General features: G+C 40.7%; 1 long non-coding RNA gene across 6 annotated transcripts in view; it reads right to left on the bottom strand.

The window, feature by feature from the left end:
- LOC123370776 overlaps nucleotides 1–22,143 on the bottom strand; it is a 101,949-nt gene that overhangs the window by 47,797 nt on the left and 32,009 nt on the right. For 2 of the 6 annotated variants that reach the window (XR_006579538.1, XR_006579537.1), the window contains exon 2: nucleotides 5,778–5,881. The exons of the other annotated variants lie outside the window; for them this stretch is intronic. This is a non-coding gene — a long non-coding RNA (uncharacterized LOC123370776). The remainder of the gene's footprint in view (nucleotides 1–5,777; nucleotides 5,882–22,143) is intronic. 6 annotated transcript variants of the gene reach the window in all.

Here is a 22,143-nt window from a genome sequence, read left to right as displayed (position 1 = left end):
AATGATATTCTCCAGTACATTCACCAGGATGCCTGTTTTCTATAGCTATCTGCTAATGAACCCCATGAGAATTCCAACTGAGCAGAGAAACAAAATGTGATCCAATTTATTCTTAATAATTCTCGCATCCTTGAGAATAGCATACCATGCAATTAGCGAATTTTCTGTTGTGGTTTCGTAAAATTTTGAATCGAAAACTGCAATAGATTTAAAGTACTTTGAAAGAGAGTGTTAGATGAAACACAGTACACATTTTTGTTTTCTGTAATGATAACGGGGGGAGGGGTGAGCCTGGGGTTATTTATTTCCACTTATTGGAAGAAGCTTCTGGGCTAATGTTATATGAACAGCTTAGAGAAGGGGATAATTTAAAAATGGGCAGCGCGGGGGAGGAGGAGAAACCCTTCTGTGCATCTTTAAATCTGACCTACAGAGTCTGAATCAAGCAACAATTATTAATGTGGCTTAACAAAGTAAGGGCTTGATCCTGCATACACTTGTGTGCATAGTACAATTGACTCCAGTGGGAACACGTGAGAGTAAGCTCTGATTGCAGGGGCCAAGGGCACAGGATCAAGCCCAAAAGTTGTAATCAAAATGTGCACTGAAAACGCTTATTGGTGATGAAGCTTTCTTTTCAAAGAACACTCTACTAACTTGTAAAATGAGGGTGAGCTTAATTAAAGTCAATTAAACATTATTCGACAGAAACACAAGTCTCAGAATTAATTAATTAATGCCAGTGTCTAAATCAATTCCTTTAAAGCCAAATTGTTGTTATAAAACTCTTCATTACCATAAATCAGTTTGTTAAAACTCAAGTTGAATAACTCTCCTAGTTCTTACACTTCTCTTTAGTCATGGACTTCAGTAACTTCATTGGGATGATTTCTTACATAAGGCATGTGAAATTGCACACTATAGCACTGCACTTATTTTTTTTAAGTGTTATATCCACCTAGTGCAACCATCAGAAAGAAAAAACAAACAAAACCCCCAAACCACACATTAGGTCAGGGTGGGCAAATTACGGCCTGCAGGCCGGATCCAGCCCATCAGGGCTTTGGATCCGGCCTGTGGGATTGCCAGCCCTGTGGCACAGCAGGTCTAAGGCAGGCTCCCTGCCTGCCCTGGCCCTGCACTGCTCCCGGAAACGCCGGAGTTTGATCATTAAAAAAAGCTTCTTTTGTGAAAAGATGGGAATATAAGAATAACGACAAAAAGTCTAAAATATCTTACAGGCAACAGTATCACATTAAGGCATTTTCTATTTTATCCATCATTGTTACCTAAAATAGATTAAATAAATTAATCTAATGTGAATATTACTTGAAGTTTGACAAGATTCCCATACACTCATTATGGCTGCACAGAGTCCATCTTAGCCTATGGCTACACTACGGAGCTTACAGCAGCGCAGCATAGAATCATAGAATATCAGGGTTGGAAGGGACCTCCGGAGGTCATCTAGTCCAACCCCCTGCTCAAAGCAGGACCAATCCCCAATTAAATCATCCCAGCCAGGGCTTTGTCAAGCCTGACCTTAAAAACATCTAAGGAAGGAGATTCCACCACCTCCCTAGGTAACCCATTCCAGTGCTTCACCACTCTCCGAGTGAAAAAGTTTTTTCTAATTTCCAACCTAAACCTCCCCCACTGCAACTTGAGACCATTACTCCGTGTTCTGTGGCTACACTACAGAGCTTACACCAATGCTGCCGCGCCACTGGAGTGCTGCTAATGCAAATGCTCTACACTGATGGGAGAGCTCTCCCACTGACATAATTACTCCAATCCCACAAGCGGCAGTAGCTATGTCAGTGGGAGAAGCTCTCCATACTGCTGTCCACACCAGTGCTTAGGTCAGTGTAACTTATGTCGCTTGGGGGGGGGTGGCTTATTCAGACTTCTGAGCAATATAATTTATACCAACTTAAGATGTGGTGTGTACATAGCCTCAGTGTCTTGGAACTCAGTTTAAGGGGTGAGCCCTAGTTCCCCTACCAGCTACTGGGAAAGTGGCACAGTCCGGGCAGAGGATTACCTGAGACAGTTTCTCCAGAGGGACTTTGATAACCCAGATGGGGAAAATTATAATGACCTGGCCAAAGGGTCAAGCCACAAGCACTCAAAGCCAAGAATAGGAAGCACAGCGAGACCTAGAGTGTGAGAGGGGCCACCACAGCAGCGAGATATGGAACGGGGCATCAGACAGGGCAGAGCTGTTCCCCAGACACATTCAAGAGGAGGCATCCTACCAGTGAGTAGAGACCCCTGTGACAACCCCCTAAAATATTAGTCTTTCTTGCAACTGTATCACATTGTTGGCTTGTGTTCAATTTGTGATCCACTATAACTCCCAGATCCTTTCCAGCAATACTGCTGCCTAGCCAGTTATTCCCCTTTTGTTTTTGCATTTGATTTTTTCTTCTTAAGTGTAGAACTTTGCATTTTTCTATACTGACTTTAATCATGTTGATTTCAGACCAATTCTCCAATTTATCAAAGTCCTTTTGGATTCTAATCCTGTCCTCCAAAGTGCTTTCAACGCCTCCCAGCTTGGCAGCATCTACAAACATTCTAAACATACTCTCTGTTCCATTGTCCAAGTCATTAATGAAAATATTGAGTAGTACTGAACCTTGTACGGACTGCTGAGGGACCCCACTACATACTACTTCCTATATCTAAATGTGAAATTAGGGTGCCCAAAGTAAGGTGTGGCATGCATTTTTAGGTTTGGACTTTTAAAAGTACTTTGTGTCATCCTAACTCTGCAACCACTGAAATCAAATTGAGCTTTGCCATTCATTTCAGTGAGAGCAGAAGTAGGCCAATATGGTTGCAAATCTCTCCCTTGATGTATTGCAATTACAGTAGAATGTTTTGGGGTTTTTTTTCCTTTTAATGAATCTTTTTTCAAGGTGGGTCTCTCTAAATCGAATGGGCTTTGGCTCAAGCCTTTATAGCACAGGAAAAAGATCTGATCTGTGGCTTAGCATCACAGTTTGAAGACTATTGCACTCACTGAGTTTTTCCTCCAACTCTTTCTTCTAATACAAATGTTATTCATCCTTTGTTATTGTTGTTAATGAAGGTGATGAGTTTGTGTTATGTGAGTAATAAAATTAAGAGGCAATTAAGATTTTATATATAAGTTGCATAAATTATTACTTTTTCAAATTGTTTTTATTTGAGTTGGGATTGTTGATTTTTTTCCCATATTTAGATAAATGGAAAAAACTTCTTGGTTATCTCTCCCTACTCCCCTCTTCCTCCTATTATGTCATGAGGAATAGCTTACATGGATGATACAAAGGAAATTATTTGCATAAGATATAAAGGGTTTTATGCTTCAGAAAAGTTATTCAAGAAATTGCTTTTCATAATTTCTCACACAAAAGATCAGAGGAATGTGCACCAGAATAGCAAATCTGGGTGGTGGTTGTTTTTGCCATTTAGAGTCAACATTTTAATTCTCAGATCTTCTATGCCCAATAGTTAAATACACACAATGTATATCGTTATGTGTATCCTGTAATTACATGGTCAAACTAACAATGAATTATAACCATTTAATTAAGATTGAAATAAATTGTAATGTTTTGTTACAAATAGGCCTCTAGCAGTTAACTAAATGGGACTCTCCATGCTTCTGCAACTTTCCACTGGGAACTTTTGGCCTGAGTTTGTTACCCTTCAGGGCTCCCTGCCAAGGTTGCCAGCTTTGGCTGGACATATTCCTGGAGGTTTCATCAGATGACATAATCTTTAATTAAATATTAATCTTTAATTCCTGGAGACTCCAGGACAATCCTGGAGGGTTGGCAACCCTACTTCCTGCAAAGCCTGCCTTGTCTCCCTTACCAAAGAGAAATGGGTGTTGGGTGAAGTCTGGGACATGGTGATGTCAGGAGGCTAATTCATTTTCTGTTACATTCATAATGTCACTGGGGTACTTGGTTTGACTTGATCTGGGGTAATGGGTCAGATTGCTTGTTTATTAGTATATTTTAACAAGACTGTCAAGGTCTTTTAACCCACTAGATGAGCACTCTTATTGCAGACTAGTAAAAATCCTACTAAATCATGTTGGAAGGATGGATCCTGGGGTAATAGGTGGACTAAGTTGGCAAAATGGAGTGAGGGTGAAGAAAGGAAGACGCTCCCCTCCAATAACTGAAACCTTTGCTCACTCTGAAGATTGCTGATTATCCTCTTGTGGAAACAGAACATGGAGAGGAGAAATGCACAATGAAAGGAACTGGGGAAAGAGGGTGAAAAGAAAAAAGTAGAAACCAGGACAGGAAGACCGAAGAGAAGGTAAGAAGAGACAGAGGCGTGAGGGTATTTCTGCAGCAAGTCAATGATGCCATCCTGAAAGGGATTTATCATATTTTCATAGAGTTCAGGGCTAGAAGAGATCACCAGATCATCCAGTCTGAGCTCCTACATCTAACAAGCCCTTACATTTCACCCAATTACCCCTATACTGAGCCCCATGACTTAAGTTAAACCAAAGCACTTCAGTTTTCAGAAGACTAAACTGCCACTGACAGAGAACAGGAGAGACAGAGGGCTACCAGTGCCCAAGGTCCCAGCAATGGCAAGAAATTGATTCGTTGAGATAAGCCCAAATGATACTATGATACTAGCAGCAAAGCCACACCCCATGCTACAAAGAGAAAAAAACGGGAACTGGGGAATATTACTTCCTGATCCCAAAACTGGTGATCAGTTTGACCCTGAGCATCTGAGCAAGAGAAACCACTCTGGCATCTAAGAAAAAAGATTCTCTGTACCACTTCAGAGACCTGATCCAGTCCAGCTGATGTCCCACCCCCAGCTCTGGCCAAACACTGAGGCTTCAGAAGAAGGTGAAAAAACATCCTACAATACATCTGGGCAATTATGAATGGTGTGTGTGTGCGCGGGCGGGGGTGGTTCTTTCCTGACCATTGTAGACAACTAGCTAATGCGTTGAATCATGATATTTGATTATAGTTACACAGTTGCAAGTGCTGTGTGCTTGGACAATGCAGAGCCTCCAGATTTAAAAAAAAAAAAAAGAACAGGAGTACCTGTGGCACCTTAGAGACTAACACATTTATTTGAGCATAAGCTTTCATGGGCTATCTGATGAAGTGGGCGTTAGCCCATGAAAGCTTATGCTCAGATAAATTTGTTAGTCTCCAAGGTGCCACAAATACTCCTCGTTCTTTTTGCTGATACAGACTAACACGACTACCACTCTGAAACCTGTCTCCAGATTTAAATTACTTTAAATCTGATAGAGAGAGAAGTGTTGCTTGCAGGATTGCCTTCTTACATAAGGCATGTGTTAGTTTCCGGCTATCTTGCAGAATCATAGCTGACACACTTTAGTGGTTTCACAGCTGTTTGATATATCTTAAGATGCCTCTGAAGATGGATAGGAGATAGAGCCTTAAAAGGATCATTCTTGCCCTATCAGATTATCTGTATATTCAGATATAGGCTCACCCTGAAGTTATCTAAAACCCTTATACTAAAGGGGAAACCTAGTGAGCCAAACCCAGGAGCTATGCTGTCTTTACTACTCTAGGACACATTACTGCACTTGGTAGATTAGCTACTCTGTTCTTTCAAAGGACAACTGATGCCATCAGTCAGCTGGTACCCCCTCTACACCTTGAGGGTTTCCTCATAGTCATCGTATACATGGTAACAGATCATCATCTACCCCATAGATAGGAACACATGTGAAATGATGCGTTAATATCACTCTTTTTACCCACCTGCCACTTAAGGTTTTACTACCAGTTCAGGTGCTCGTAAGGTTGTATTGTCTCAGTACGGCACAGATGCTCTATGGAAGGATTGCAGATTTGTCTTGGCTGATCTGTGTGGAGGATTTGTGATATATAGGAAGAGGAAGAAGAGCATTGGAAACCATATCATTAGAATGTCATCAGGCTGCTTTCTATAATTTTTCATTCTGTTCATTCCCTCCCCTGAGCTTACTGGCTATTTGTTTCAACATTCTCCTCCCCACCCACCCCAGACTCTCACTACTCATCCTCTGTACTTGCTTTCTGCCCTTGGCTCCTCATCCTTTCCCTTCAGTGTTTCTTCTCCCATTTCTTGTCTTTTAGTTTAGTTAATCCCTTCCTCATTAAACCCTATCCACAGGATTTAGATAAAAAAAATCAAAACACTAACATGACATTTGCAAACCATCTGTTTGTTTGTATGTTGTATCCCTTTCTTTCCTGTCTTGTCTATTTAGATTGTAAGCTCTTTAGGGCAGGAATTATCTTATTCTGTATTTGTACACATCCGAGCAATGGCCCATTATATAGTAGTGGGGTTTGAAAATCCTATTAGCTGAGCTGAGAGCTGTGTGAGTTTGGAGGCCCAATACTGTGGGCAGATTTTTCAAAGAACAAGCATCCTTAAAGTTATTCTTGTTTTCTGAGCACTCAAAACTAGACATCCTTTCCTCTGCAGAGTGCCTGAGGAGAGACCAGATGAGGATTCCCCTCCACTCTCTTTAGGACTGTGACCATTTCTACTTATATATTTGGATGACTAACACAATAGGATCCCAGTCCTGACTGGGGTCTTCGGTGTTATCATAATATAAATGATTGAGTACAGTACATGGAAAACATTCTAATAGATTCAGGCAGGTAAGAAGTTTAAGCGGCAGTAATTCAAGAGTTCTGGTACCAAAAGCTCCTTCCCTAAAATGGGCTGCATTTGAAGGAAATATTGTATTCAGTTTTTACCTGAACTACTTAACCTTGTGGAAACTATGCCCTAATATTTTCATTAGTATTAATGAGTTATCGACATGCATCAGTTGGAGACAATACCTAAATGAGTCTGAATTACCAAGCCATGTCTTGGTGAAAGTAAGAATTTCAAGGATGTGCTCCTTGATTAATTCATGAATGAAGACTGATTGCTGAAAAGAACTTGGCATTAAACAAAGCTGTCTTCAGGGAACATCCTGAGCTTATATCTACCCGGCAGGGGAAACGGCACAGAATTCAATGAGCTTGTTTGTCAAGGTGAGTATGTCATTAAGGAGTTAGCCAGACATGGCCCGTAAATGACTTTGCTTCAGAAACCAGCCTTCTTAAGTTATGACGACACATCCCCCAAGAAAAGTACAAAGGATGTCAAACGAATAGCAAGCAGAAGTAACTAGCTGTTACCTAAAGTTACAGGAACAACAAAGACAGCTGTTTATGGAATTATGAGGAGAATCTGTGTCTTAAATTTTATAAGATTAATAGGTATGTGTTCAATACAAGTGGCTATCCATACTTAAAAGAGGCAATGCTAAATGCCATATTCATTCCTATACATCTACAGCAATGCACAGCAGGTCTTAAAAGCCTTTCAGACCTGTAAAGGTATGGATTGCATTTGTTTCAATAGCAATGAATATATGTTGATAGGACTCAAATATTAGTTGCATTTCATTTGAATCAATACAATCCAAAGAACTGGAGGTCACACAAGTCTTATTTTGCCGCTAGTGAACTTTAACTTCGTTAACCTCCTTTAGCTTCTACTTTATTCATTTTAATTTGCTTAGTCAAATCAGCATTTAATTTTTTCCAAAAGTGTGGGGAGGGGGTTAAATGTAATACTTTTTTTTTTTTGGTTCACTTTATGGCACAGTTTCATTAGGCCAGCTCAGATGAGACATGCGATGCAGGGTAATCTAATGAGCCTCAGATATGAGGGTTAAAGAGCAAGCTGTTAGTTCTATCACTGATTGCTCTCATCAGATAAATGCTTATAAAAGCTTTCAGCCCAACTCCTCAGAAATCATTCTTTTTATTTCTAGTAACGAGAGAGTGAGCGCACAGTATGTGTCCTTAGATTTATTACTATAATGTAATTAAGCTCCAGAAGCACATTTGCAAGAAAAGCATTGCTGGGGAGGATCCTCTAAATGGAGCTTAGGAAAAGATTCATTGCTAGAAGCCTCTACAAAGAGAAAATCCTGCTTTTTCCTCAGAGGATGCAGAGGACACTGTTGTAGAAGAATCTGTGCAATTTTTTACAACCATATAATCTTTGTCCTACATCTGTGTATATAGTAAGGTTTCAGGGCAATGCTTGTTTCTTACTTTTCACTGGATGTTCAGATATCATCTGAGGGAGACTAACATGTCAGATCTGCCCTGTGTTCATTTTAATGCTTTTTGTCATCACCAAGAAGTATTTGAGACCAACTCAGACATGATTCTTTCAATGAAATACCTATTTGAATAAATTAAAATCTACAATCTACAAACCCTATCACAATCTTTATTCAGGCAAAACACCTCTGGACTGTTTGATCATGTAATATAAATGAAGTTCTAAACAAGTAATATGGAATGTAGGCAAAAATTCAATTTACTATTCAAAGAAAAGTTGAAGCCTTTATCTTCACAGGCAATGTTTGTGAATTACTGGATCAATGTTTGCTAATCATTGAAAAAGGAGATGAATATACACAGTATCTATCCCTTCAGTAACAATCAGATGCATCACCTAATGCTGAAGGAAAGAAAGCAACATAAGCCAGTTTTTTTTAATCATTTGTCTTTCTTACATCTTCCATTTTCTAATATGGAATCCAGATCTCTGAAGGTGAAAGGCTAGTGCAATAGTCCACAATGCTGCAGAACTGATTTTCTGTTCATATATTTTTACTCTAAATTTGAATTTTTCAAGGTGTACACATTAAATGAGAAAAAGCTCTGCCTAAAATAAATTTTTGTCTAATACAGAAATGTTAATATTTTGCTTTTGAGAATCAGTAGCTTAGAGAAGTGAGTATCTGCTGAAGTGAAAATAGAAGCAATGAAGAAACTTTATTTACCACAGAAATATCCAATATTAAAGATGTCAAGCATATTTATATTCTAAGTTAAGGCAATAAGATGGGGAACCATTGCAAGCCATTTTATACCAGTGTTGCCCTGGATTTGAGGGGGAACTGTGTAGCCCAGATTTTGATCAAGCTAATTGCAACCATATTGTTTGCATTCAGCCAGCATAAATCAGCCACCACATAGTTATGGGTTAATTTGAGAAAGCAGGGTTTCTGGAGGCGAGGTCAAAACTAGCTGCAGGCTTTCAGTTTCTGCTAATCAGAATGCAAGGAGAGGAGAAAAGAGTTAACAGATTGAGACTGAAAGAAAATAAGTGGATTAAGACCTTGAATTTGGGCATCTTTGATATAGAAGCTCATTATGACTAAGGGTACGTCCATACTTACCGCCGGGTCAACGGGTAGCGTTCGACTTCTCGGAGTTTGAACTATTGTGTCTAATCAAGATGCAATAGTTCGAACTCCGAACGCGCTCCCGTCGACTCCGGAACTCCACCATCGCGAACGGCAGTGGCGGAGTCGACGGGGGAGACGCGGACTTCGATCCCGCGGTGTCTGGACAGGTAAGAAGTTCGAACTAAGGTAGTTCGACTTCAGCTACGCTATTCGTGTAGCTGAAGTCACGTACCTTAGTTCGACCCCCCACCCTAGTGTAGACCAGGCCTAAGATTGTTAGCACTGTTTGTTATTGAAGTTAGGAGAGGTGATGACCTGGGAGGGGTCACTATGAGCTATATATTTTGTAAAAGTTATCTAGTCTTTTTATAATTAAGAGACTGTACTTTGCAGCATCTCTCTGAAGCTATCATGAGAGATTTTTTCCTGACACCATACTCCCCAGTGGGGAAGTGACCAGCCATGGTGGACCTGCTGTCAATTACTCAATATCATCTCAAATTCTAGGTAATGTTCTAGGGATGTTCTGGCCGCGGCTTCCTGCCTCCTGCGTTGGCCTGGGACCGCGAATCGTGGCCAGTGGGAGCCGCGATCAGCCGAACTTGCCGACGCGGCAGATAAACAAACTGGGCTGGCTCGCCAGGGTGCTTACCCTGGCGAGCCGTGAGCCACCGGTTGCCGACCCCTGGTCTAGATCCATTCTCTTTGGAACCCCCTTTCAGGTAGTTGAAAGCAACTATCAAATTCCCCCTCATTCTTCTCTTCTGCAAACTAAACAATCCCAGTTCCCTCAGCCTCTCCTCATAAGTCATGTGCTCCAGCCCCATAATCATTTTTGTTGTCCTCCGCTGGACTCTCTCCAATTTTTCCGCATCCTTCTTGTAGTGTGGGGCCCAAAACTGGACACAGTACTCCAGATGAAGCCTCACCATTGTTGAATAGAGAGGAATGATCATGTCCCTCAATCTTCTGGCAATGCCCCTACTTATACAGCCCAAAATGCCATTAGCCTTCTTGGCAACAAAGGAACGTTGTTGACTCATATCCAGCTTCTCCTCCATTGTAACCCCTAGGTCCTTTTCTGCAGAACTGCTGCCTAGCCATTCGGTCCCTAGTCTGTAACAAGGCATGGGATTCTTTCATCCTAAGTGCAGGACTCTGCACTTGTCCTTGTTGAACCTCATCAGATTTCTTTTGGCCCAATCCTCTAATTTGTCAAGGTACCTCTGTATCCTATCCCTACCCTCCAGCATTTCTAACACTCCTCCCAGTTTAGTGTCACCTGCAAACTTGCTGAGGGTGCAATCCACACCATCCTCCAGATCATTAATGAAGGTATTGAACAAAACCAGCCCCAGGACCGACCCTTGGGGCACTCCGCTTGATACCGGCTGCCAACTAGACATGGAGCCATTGATCACTATCTGAGCCCGATGATCTAGCCAGCTTTCTATCCACCTTATAGTCCATTCATCCAGCCTATACGTCTTTACCTTGCCGGCAAGAATACTGTGGGAGACCGTATCAAAAGCTTTGCTAAAGTCAAGGAATAACACATCCACTGCTTTTCCCTCATCCACAGAGCCAATTATCTCGTCATAGAAGGCAATTAGGTTAGTCAGGCATGAATTGCCCTTGGTGAATCCATGCTGACTGTTCCTTATCACTCTCCTCTCCTCTAAGTGCTTCAGAATTGATTCATGCCTTAGTCAAACAACTTACTGGGCTCAATACAGGGGTAAGTAGGTGAAATTCTGTAGCTTGTTTTATACCTGAGGTCAGACTTGATGATTCATTTGTCCTTTCTGGTCTTTAAATCTATGAATTGTATGCAAGATGTAATTAGGGGAAAGATGCCCATTAACACAAGCTATGTACTTTACAGCATAGCTAAGTAATAGATCACTATTTCTTATATTTATCATACCTTAGTATTTAGTTTTATGCAACAATTTCAAAACTAACAATCATCAAAACATGCACTTCCTCCCCTATGCCAAAGTCTATGAAATGTAGCCGGCCTCTACTGGTTTGAATTCTATGTTTATCCCTTTTGAAATCCGACTTACTTAAGTAATAACTAAATTCAGTGATTGTGTTACATTTAATCCAGATAAACAACTAATTTGACCTTAAAGGGGTGAGAAATAGAGAGAAGACAAATAAGAGAAAGTAATTTACTTTCCCCATCAAGAGAATTTGTAGAAAACACATTGTTATACAGTGGAACAAGACTTTTGGTTAATGTGCTCAGATTTGAACATACACCTTGCTGTTTCTGACAAGCACTATTCCAGAACTACTAATGGGGCTTGAGGCATAAAGGAACAATTTTCCTTGTGTGTAGATTAGCTTCAGGTTTACAAACACAGACATACAAAATGAAGGCCAATTAGAATTTTAGTATTGCCATATTACATCTCTTTTACTGCTACTGAAGTTTTGTATTGTAAGCAATACAAAGAAAATACCTCAGGTAAATAATGACATAGAGAAAGGAGTTGAATGGCTATAACACTTCTAAATGGTGAGACTGATCATTACTCTTTACTGGGTATCAGCAGCATATTCTGACAAGCAAATTAATTTCAAAGCAAGCTGCAATTACTTCTTGATGACCATCCATGACAATACCAGAATATCAGTAAAAATTAAGGCCAATCGCAATTTGTGCACTTGGTTGGTGATCAGCTGAACAGTCCTTGATTGATGTTACTGTCACAGAATCCAGGACATGGTGAGCATTTTTACTGCACAGTTCAGAATAGTCTGACGCTGTATCAAACGAAATAATGTAATTGAAAATTGAGAGATAAGAGTTTAAATGGATAAAGCATAGCACAAGATTTCCAGGTGCCATTTTTATTTTCATATCTAATATCCACCCCATTTAACAGGGAGAGAAAATTAGAATTCTTGTCCATCATTAAAAGGCAATGTCTCTGAATACTTTGCCAGACCAGCACCACCAGGATCATCAAAGGCTACTATTAGCTTATCCAGCTTTACAACATATATTGTCTCATTCGATATGTTATTGCACTCTTTCCTAGTGGTGAGGTTGCAAAAAATGAAGGAAGGTGGCTACTAACCTGAGGTCAGTCTGTGCTAATGATGTTAATTTTACAGGTGGCAGAGGTACATGATGTAATATGGGTCTCTGACACAGGAGTGTTGATAAGAAACACTGTGCCAAAACCTCTGTTAAACTACACCAATTTCCACCAACAAAGTAAATGAAACTATGCTGATTTACACCAGCTCAGGATCTGTTAGTAAAATGTTATTTGAGGGTTTAGTATCCACTCATTTCAGGAGCTACGATTAGTCATGACAGATTCCTTTTTAATCCAGGTTGGGGAAATTACCACTGAAATACTTTCCTCAATCAAAGTTGTTTTCTTTAACTCCAGGAGCTGATCAGGACTCTATTGAATCTTTTTAGAGTTTAGAGATTATTTAAATAATCTCACATAAACAAAAATAAAGATTGTAGAGAAATGAAAATAATTCTATTTAAATAAATATCTGAGAGGAGTCTTCTTTCAAAAGGGCTATGTATGAAAATCGTTAATAGCTCAGTCATTAACAGGGACTTAATACTACTCTATTATTGACACTCACTTTGCCAGAAATTGAAGGTCAAGGTTAGCCATTTCCTGATAGAGGCATTTTTTTTTAAACTTAAGGATTTTTTCAGCGGAGGAACAAGGGGACAGAACTGGGCTCTGTCCCCATTCCCTGTACAGCAATAAAATCAGCTTCTGAGGGTCAGAATTAAGTATCTTTATATCAAAGATCCTGTTGCATTAATGGGGACCAGCAACTCTATCTACCACCTATATACTAAATCTTCATAAATCCAGATAAGATTACTAAACTGCCCTGGAATTACTTTAAATTTTATCAGCAAGTTCCAAGACTCTAGCAACTAGGAAGATTATCAATTATCATGCCAGAGAAGCTATTAATCTGCCAAACTGAAACTTTACTCTTGCCAAATATTACAGTAGCTCAATATTTTGGGGGGGTGGAAATATTATATAAAAAGAAGGATCTCTTTCACTCTGTCTTTCTAAATACTGGTCATTTTTCCATTAAGTTTTGCTTCCTCAGTGAAGGATAAGAGTGTTCTGGTGCCTTTTTCTTATACCCCCAAAATTCATGGGTTTTGTCTCTGGAGTCAGCAAGACCAGTGTCTTGTCTCTTGTTGACTTTCTATCCCCTGTTGACTCAGATGTAAATAGGACTTCCATTGTATTGGCCTACAAAGCTTAATCTACCTGGCCAACAGGGAGCCATGTGAATCAACATTTTTGTCTGATCCAAAATCTCTTCATCAGCTCTGCCCTGAGCACAGACTTTAAAATATATTTGCTGTACGTACACACAACTCCTTAACTATCCATGCATACATCTCACAATAATTATGAGGCTCGGTATGACTTAAGCTTTTATTAGATACCTTACATGACCATCTTGGTTAACTATTACAAAAGCAACGTGTTGACTATAGTGAGTTTGTCAGGCCTTTTGGGAGTTCCTGTTACAGAAGAGTGAACCCTTTGCCAGTTGGCACTGAGGGGTCTTCAGGGTCATAACAGGACTGAGGAGATCTGGATGCAGTTCCCTCTTCTGCCACAGTCTTCCCATGTGACCTTGGGCAAGTCACTTCATCTCTCTGTCTCAATTCCCCCATCCATAAAAAGACTTTAAAAGGGATAATATTGCTTCCTTTCTCTCAGTCTTTGTCTGTCTAGTCTTATCTTGGTTGGTGCTTCTGGGTGCCCGAGTAATACAGATAATAAATATTAATAATACAGATAAATATATTTGGTGTAACCAGGTGCAAGATGAATATTATTAAAGCTGGATATTTAAAAAGGTTGACCAGATTTCTAATTTTTTCATTAGAGATAGACACTAGGAATTTTGGCTTTCAAAGCTCATATCTCAAATATTTTTAATTATAACTATTGATCTTTCACTAAGACATTTTAGTGTACATTGAGGAAATGTTCATTACTGATTTATGTCCCTATTCCTTTACTCGCTTTGAGAGGATCTGCAGAATGATTAGTCACAGTACTTTGATTGTCTTCATTTGGTACAAAAATCATTTTCTTTTTTTACTCATAATGTAGGTGTCATTAGCTTTACTAATAAGTACAACACCAGTTTTCCCATGTATTATAATATTTCCAAGGTATTTTTCCAACCATTCTGATTGCACCAACTCATTACTAAAGATTCTCTGCTCACATATTTTGGTATGTATGTATGATGAATCCACTAATCCTCTTTGATTTCTAAAGATTTCATATGATTCCAGGAAACCCAATTCTTGTTTCTTTAATTTGGAATTCATCTGCAAATGCATCTCATTCATTAACTAAATGATCTGGAAAATGGGGTAAACAGTGAGATGGCAAAATTTGCAGATGATAACTATCTTGAGTAATTTTGTAATTCCAAAGTAGACTCAGAAGAGTTACAAAGGGATCTCACTAAACTGGGCAACAAAATGGCAGATGAAATTTAGTGTTGATAAATGCAAAGTAACACACACTGGAAAACATAATCCTAACTATACATATAAAAAGATGGGATCTAAATTAGCTGTTATCACTCAAGAAAGATCTTGGAGTGATTGTGGATAGTTCTCTGAAAATATTTGCTCACTGTGCTGCAGCAGTCAAAAATGCTAACAGAATGTTAGAAACAGTTAAGGGGATAGATAACAAGACAGAAAATATCACTATATAAATCTATGGTATGCTCACATCTTGAATACTGTGTGCATATGGTCGCTCCATCTCTAAAAAGATGTACTGGAATTGGAAAAAGTACAGGAAAGGGCAAGGAAAACATATTAGACGTATGGAACAGCTTCCATCTGAGGAGAGTTTTAAAAGCCTGGGACTTTTCAGCTTGGAAAAGAGATGATTAAGAGGGGATACAATGGAGAGCTACAAAATTGTGAATGGTGTGGTGAAAATGAATAAGGAAGTGTTATTTATTCCTTCACATAACACAAGAACTAGGGGTCACCTAATGAAATGAATAGGCAGCAGGTTTAAAACAAACAAAAGGAATTATTTCACACAATGCACAGTCAACCTGTGGAACTTGTTGCCAGAGAATGTTGTGAAGGCCAAAAGTATAACTTGATTCAAAAAAGAATTAGATGGATCCATTCTACATAAACCTATCAATGGCTGCTAGCCAAGATGGCCAGGGATCCAACCCCATGCTATGGATGTCCCTAGCCTCTGACTGCCGGAAGCTGGGAGTGAATGACAGGGGATGGATCACTCAATGATTGCCTTTTCTGTTCATTCCCTTTGAACCACCAGGCAATGGCCACTGTCAAAAGACGGGAATTGGGCTATATGGACCATTGGGCTGACCCAATATGGCCATTCTTATATAATTCTATACTCAAAATTATGATCTCTGAGAAATCATTCTACTTCTAACTCCTTCCCACATCCAAAGGAGACCATACTGGCTGGAAAAGAGAAAACCTATGTTTATAACTTCATTCCATTCCAAATCAGGAGATGAAGCATATGAAGAAAGAAGTACGAATGACAGTAATATAATAATATCTTAACAGTCATTTCCTGTTACCGTTTCTGTTTAACTTTAAATATTAGTCTCCTTTTTCCTTTTATGGTCACTCATCATTAAGTACTATTGGCTTCATTGTCATGTCTGGAAAGACCTTGACTCTTCTAATTTTCAGACCAATTGTTTTTTCCCCCCATTCCTTCTACAAGAGTCTCACAAACTCCAATTGGAAGCTAGCTGAACTTTTGGTTCTAACTTTTTGTAAGTTGGATTGCAGACTCATACTAAACATACTGAAGAATAAAATAGTTTTTTTAGGTTATTTCCATTCTTTCCTCCTAATTTGTCTCTGAGGAAACAATATCTAATTTGGTTATTTTGGGGCATGGAGAAATTGTTACGTCACCTTTTCTCAAGCTAAGCAGGGTTAAAGGACATGTAGTACTCCTATCAGTTCTTAAACAAATTTGATTAATATTCTATTTGTGGACTGTGCTGCCATGACTTCCTGAACTATAGTTAAACATTTCTATTTAAATCAGTGCTCCTTGATATTATCTGAATGCTATTTTTTGCCTGTGCTGATCTGCATAGCCACAATAACTTTGCATAATGAGATGTGGCACTACTACAGGTTGAAATCTCAGCTCGTGGATTGCATGAAAGAAACTGTCACTTGTAATCATTATCAGTAAGTGGGTTTTTTCCCTGTGTTCCTTGTAGTGATCAGGTTTTATTTGCCTGCTTCTATTATTCTCAGAGCTGGTAACTTAAGGCTGTGATAGTGCAATTAATGATAATGCCCCAGAGATATATCCATTCAAGGAAAACTTCAGGATTATTAATGTATTACTAATTCATTCAACACACAGAAGCAAAGGTTATATTTTCAAGAACAACAAATCATTTCAATTTCTTGCAGAAGGGTATAATAAGAATCTTGCATTCAATATTGTTCTCATAACTGCCTTAATTAGACTTTAATTTGGATTGTTTAGTGACCTGTAAGTAAAGACTACTAGAATATTGCAGGCACAATAGAAGTGTGTATTATACAACTTTCATCTCAACATGCAGCTCTGCAATTTTCTGGCTTTCGCCAGAACAATTATTTAATGTGCATTTGAGTTGGCATCAATCCATCCCTCAGTCCCTAGAGCTGAATAGGCACTTTGGGAAACTCCACCCGTCATAGCAACCCAGATTTGTGAAATGCCCCACTAGTCTGAGCAGGAAGACTCGACTAGTGCCATCCCTGATAAATTCTGAAAGAAGCTGAGAGAAAAAAGCAAAGGGGAAAAGAAAACAGCCAAAAAGGAAAAAAGCACTGAATGGAGAAGGGAGAAATCGAGAGGAAGGGTTGGAGGAAAAAAAGAAGCTTAATAGAGAGGAATAGGGGGACAAAATGCAAGAGAAAGGGAGGAGGGAAAGAGTAGAAGAGCAGTATAATGCACAGATGCTGAAGTGGCCTTTAAAAAAGGGTACAAAAAGAGTGCAGTTTAGATGTTACCCGGAAAGTACATCATAGTTGATGCTGGTAGCATCACCTATAGTTAAAGCTGTCTGACACTTTTCCATTATAAAGATTACATTTTCAGTTGCTTATAACATTGCAAAGTTTAATCATGTGGACTGAAATTTTCCATGCTGAGTGTCCTGCCTAAGGCTGTATATATAAGCTTTAGCTAAAACAATTCAGCTGTATCAAGAATTAGTCTGGTAAAAAAAATTTTTTTTTTAAATCGGGAAAAACATAAGACCAAAAAATTTACAACCTTTTCACTGAGACACTCTAGACTCTCCATGCTTTAGGGCAAGGGCTTGAAATGTTGCAAGCAAGGGTTGCCCTGGTGTCAAGGGATGTCCCTTTTGCTGTCCTCATGAAAACTCACCCACATTTTGCCCAAGTTATGGACCTCTGAAAAATTTAAGTTCACATAAGATGAGTAGAGACTTCTTAAGAGTCTGGCAGCTAAAATTCCGAAGATTCCATCTGCACTAAGCATGCTACATCCCCTCACAGCTCCTATGTGTGACCAGACTGCATGTACCTGTCCCCAAGACAGTTTGAGCATGCTCCATCTCAGAGCTGCAGAGGCTCAGCAGGACTTTCCCTGCAATTGTTTCTCCTACCTGCCATGGCCACTGTGAGATCCCAGGCATCAGAATTGAGAACAGAGAGACTCTCTCTGCTGTACTCCTGGCACCCCGGCAGCATGGAGAAGCAGATTGACTAATGCAAAGGGGTGAGGAGGAAAGAGCAGAGAAGGGCACTGGGGCATTAGCCAGGGGAAATGGGATTGGAGGAGCCAGAGAATGGGAAGGAGATAAGGGGATGGAGACGGGAGCCAATGTGGGGGACAGCTGCAGAGGAGAGGAGGAGGGGACTGGAGCATTCATAGGCACAGAATGGGCGATCATTAGATTGAAGAAGGAGGAGTCAGAAGTCGGTTGGGTAGGAGAACAGGGGGACAGAGATAGACTGTTCTATCAATGTGCCCACAGCCTATAACCATGAGAACTTGCACACCTCCAGAATCTGAAATTGAACCCAGGAGTGCCAAGTCTCTGTATTTTTCTGCTGTAAGCAAATAGCTATGAAACCCTTTGGCAAAGTGTTCCTCGTCTCCCTTGTGAGGGAAAATTTAGTAGGCCTTAAACTTTAGTCAAGGCCCTGAGTTTGGTGAAGCTTGCTTACAGCCCTTGAACTAAGATCCTGCTTGTTTCTCTGTACAAGGGGCAGAAGGAGTCAGAGTGGAAAAAATCCCCAAACGGAACAATTTGTAATAGCCCAAGCTTAGGAAATATAACTGCAATAGCACTGTTAGAAAAGTCAAATTGCAAACGAACCAGACTGTGAATAACAAGAAGAGTGATTGTTCTTTTTGCTTTTGACCTGTATTAATTTTGCAATGTAGTCCAACTAAGATAATTAATACAGAAGTATGTGTAATTTGTCTGTGGTTACAAGCTTTTTAAAGCTTGTGTGTTCCTGGACTTGGTGGAGCAGCTCCAATAGCTGTCACCCCCTGCACACTTGTAATCAATAAAGGGCCTCAGGGTGATCTGATTGAAAAACACAATATGTGGTTTCATTTTTTCCACATCACCCTTCAGTGGCTTGTCCGCATTAGGGATAACAGCCTACTACTGCTACTATTTACCCTATTAGTAAAGTGGCAGGTCTGTGTCCAAACTTTGCTGATGATCCAAGTTGGGGGTCAACATGGCCCTATACCAGGGGTGGTCAAACTTTTTGGGCCGAGGGCCACATCTGGGTGGGGAAATTGTATGCAGGGCTGGGGCAGGGGGTTAGGGTGCGGGAGGGAATGTGGGCTATGGAAAGGGGTGCGGCATGCAGGAAGGGGCTCAGGGCAAGGGATTGGGGCAGAGGAGGGGTGCGGGGTGTGGCAGGGGACTCAGGGCAGGGAGTTGGAATGCACAGGGGTGCAGCAGAGAGCTCAGGACAGGGGGTTGGAGTGCAGGAGGGGTGTGAGGTGCGGCAGGGGGCTCAGGGCAGGGAGTTGGGGTGCACAGGGGTGCAGGGCACAGCAGGGAGCTCAGGGCAAGGAGTTGGGGTGCAGGAGAGGTGCGGAGTGTATGAGGGGGATCAGGGCAGGGGGTTGGGATGCAGGAGGGGTGAGAAGTGCAGGCAGGGAGCATAGGGCAGGGAGCTGGGGGCAGGGTGCAGGAGGGGTTCGGACTCTGGCCCAGCACCGCTTATCTAAAGCGGCTCCAGGATGGAAACGGCACACACCGGGGCCAGGGCAGGCTCCCTGCCTGCCTGCCCACCCAGTTCCCAGCCCCGTGCCACTCCAGGAAGCTCTGTAGCCCCAGGGGAGGGGAGGAAGGGCTCCACGTGTGCTGCCCTTGCCATGCCTCCAGGTACTTCCTGTGGTTGGCCGTGGTTCCCCATTCTCTTACCTCCAGGCCCTGCCCCCCGACCCAGGAACCGCAGGGACGTGGTGCCGGCCGCTTCTGAGAGCGGTGCAGGGCCCATGGAGCCACGGGGGGCAATCCCGCAGGCCGGAGCCAAAGCCCTGATGGGCCAGATCCGGCCCACGGGCCGTAGTTTGCCCACCCCTGCTCTATATGATAAAATTTCTATTCTTATTTTTTTAAACAATGTTAGAAAATTGTATCCTAAAAACTATGTCCTCGGGGAGGGGGAATAGTAAGTGAACATAACTAAAGACTATCACAATGAATATGCAAAAGGAGACTGAAAGAAGAATCCACCACAATTCTAGCACTTCCTAATGTCTGGGTGCTTGACTCTTAACCAAAAATAAAAAAAAGTTAAGTTAAATTGATGTAGTTTGTTAGACCATCCTCAGGGAGTGAATGATTTGGCTGCAGTTTCATTTTCAACATTTTTATAGTGTTCAAAAATCAAGATGTTTTTAGGCTCACATTGAAATACACAGTCTGAGACCTGCATTGAATTCAGAAGCTGTTTTGAAACCTTGGATCATGTTTCTACCCAAATCCAATTTCCAAAATCCAGCATGTCCTTGTCTGTTGATTTCTTTTTACCAATACTATTCTGGCCTTGCTCCAGGTATGACAGAAGTATGCTGGTATAGTGAAGCTGAGATCTCTGTTATAAAGGTATATCAGTGATCCAGTGTAATTGCTATCTTATTATAAAATTTTGCAACAGATCATCCCCCCATGGAAACAAGTGCCATGTTGGTGGATCAACATATTATGTGTGGAGTTTCCTTGAAATCTTCCCCTCTGGTGGGGTAGGACTAATGGCCTCCCAATCCTACATACCACCAGTCTGCAAAAAGTCAGCCTCTTGACTCTTCTGAGGCTCCCTACTAGCAGCACAGGTCCCATTGGACAGGCAATCCACACTTGTGCAAATTGCTTCTTACATAGGGGAGGGGAGATACAGAAGTAGTGCCAGTTAATACTGCTGGAATATTAAGTTAAACACATCAATATGCATAGGGTTATTAACTCTCTAGAGAGGAGAGAATGCATTGAACAGCAATAGCCATCATGATGTCAGAGTCAGGACTCACAATTTGTTAGATCACTCTATTTACTAGCACAGCGCTCTGCTAATAACACCCAGATAATGTGAGCACCATGCAAGACCCACACTACTTTATTTTATACAGATGAAAAGGCACGAACTTGACAAGATAACAAAGGGAGCAGAACTGACAAGTTTACCTGAGGCTAGACATACATAGTTAATTTCCTTACTAACTTTTACCAGTCTCCAGTTAATGTTTCACCATTAGCTAAGTGGACTCATTGTAATGTCTCTTTTCCTGACACCTGTATTTTAACATTCCTCATTTCTGCTTAAAGGTGCATACAGCATTTCTTTAATCCTTTCTATTTTTACAATAGAATTCATTCTACTTTCACAATGACAACTGCTCCTCCCCCATTTAGGGGGAGAAACATGGTGAATCTACTAACTCTATCCTTTCCCTTTCGCAAATCTGTTCCCCAAACCCAAATTCTCCTCTATGGCAAAACCCAGAGGATCCCCAAAGAGCTGTGCTGTACAGCTGTGTGATAAGTCTAATTCCTGCATGGGCATTCCAAATTCTACCCCCAAGGTTCCAGAACATAGAAGACTATCAGAACTCGGAGGCAGTATAGGAAGAACTTTCCCCTCTATAAATGACCTGAAGCACAAGTGTTTATCTTGTTGAAGCACAGAGCAATGAGGCTAATCAGGGAAAAACCACAAGGAAAGTTTGGAAAAGTTCATGTTTGCTACAATCCAGTCCACTAGCAAAAGTAATTAGTAATTTATAAAGTATATTCTGAATGTATGGTCACTAACATTATTTGGCAGACCCCTAGTCAGGCAGATGACAGGAGATAGGTGATAGTCAAATACAGGCAGTAATCTGTATACTGGAGATCACATTCAGTGCAGAGTCAAACTTGTACAGTTCACAGTTAGGCATAGTGTAACTTTCATGACTATAATTCAAAGACTTCAGGAGGCTGGATTTTTTGGTTTGTTTTTTAATAGGGTGCAAGACAATACAAAACAAATTCTCCAGCATTGTGACTATAAAGCCCTGCAGCAAATGTCTAGGTCTCCTGACCTTCATTGATGATTAGCATTGCATCCATGTTAATATTTTCATATTGTGTCTACTTAATAGTATTTTTACTGTGTCTGGCAAAATAGTTATATTTCGTGTGCCATTCACTGTAGTGGAGTCTTATTAAATGCACAAGCTAGATCCTGCCATTCTCCATTTCTTTTCAAGATTCCATGCAACAGATTTCACTATTTTTCATCAGTCCTC

The sequence above is a fragment of the Mauremys mutica genome, chromosome 5 (genome assembly GCF_020497125.1).
Source record: "Mauremys mutica isolate MM-2020 ecotype Southern chromosome 5, ASM2049712v1, whole genome shotgun sequence".
Lineage (NCBI taxonomy): Eukaryota > Metazoa > Chordata > Testudines > Geoemydidae > Mauremys > Mauremys mutica.
This window is presented reverse-complemented; position numbering and strand designations above follow the sequence as displayed.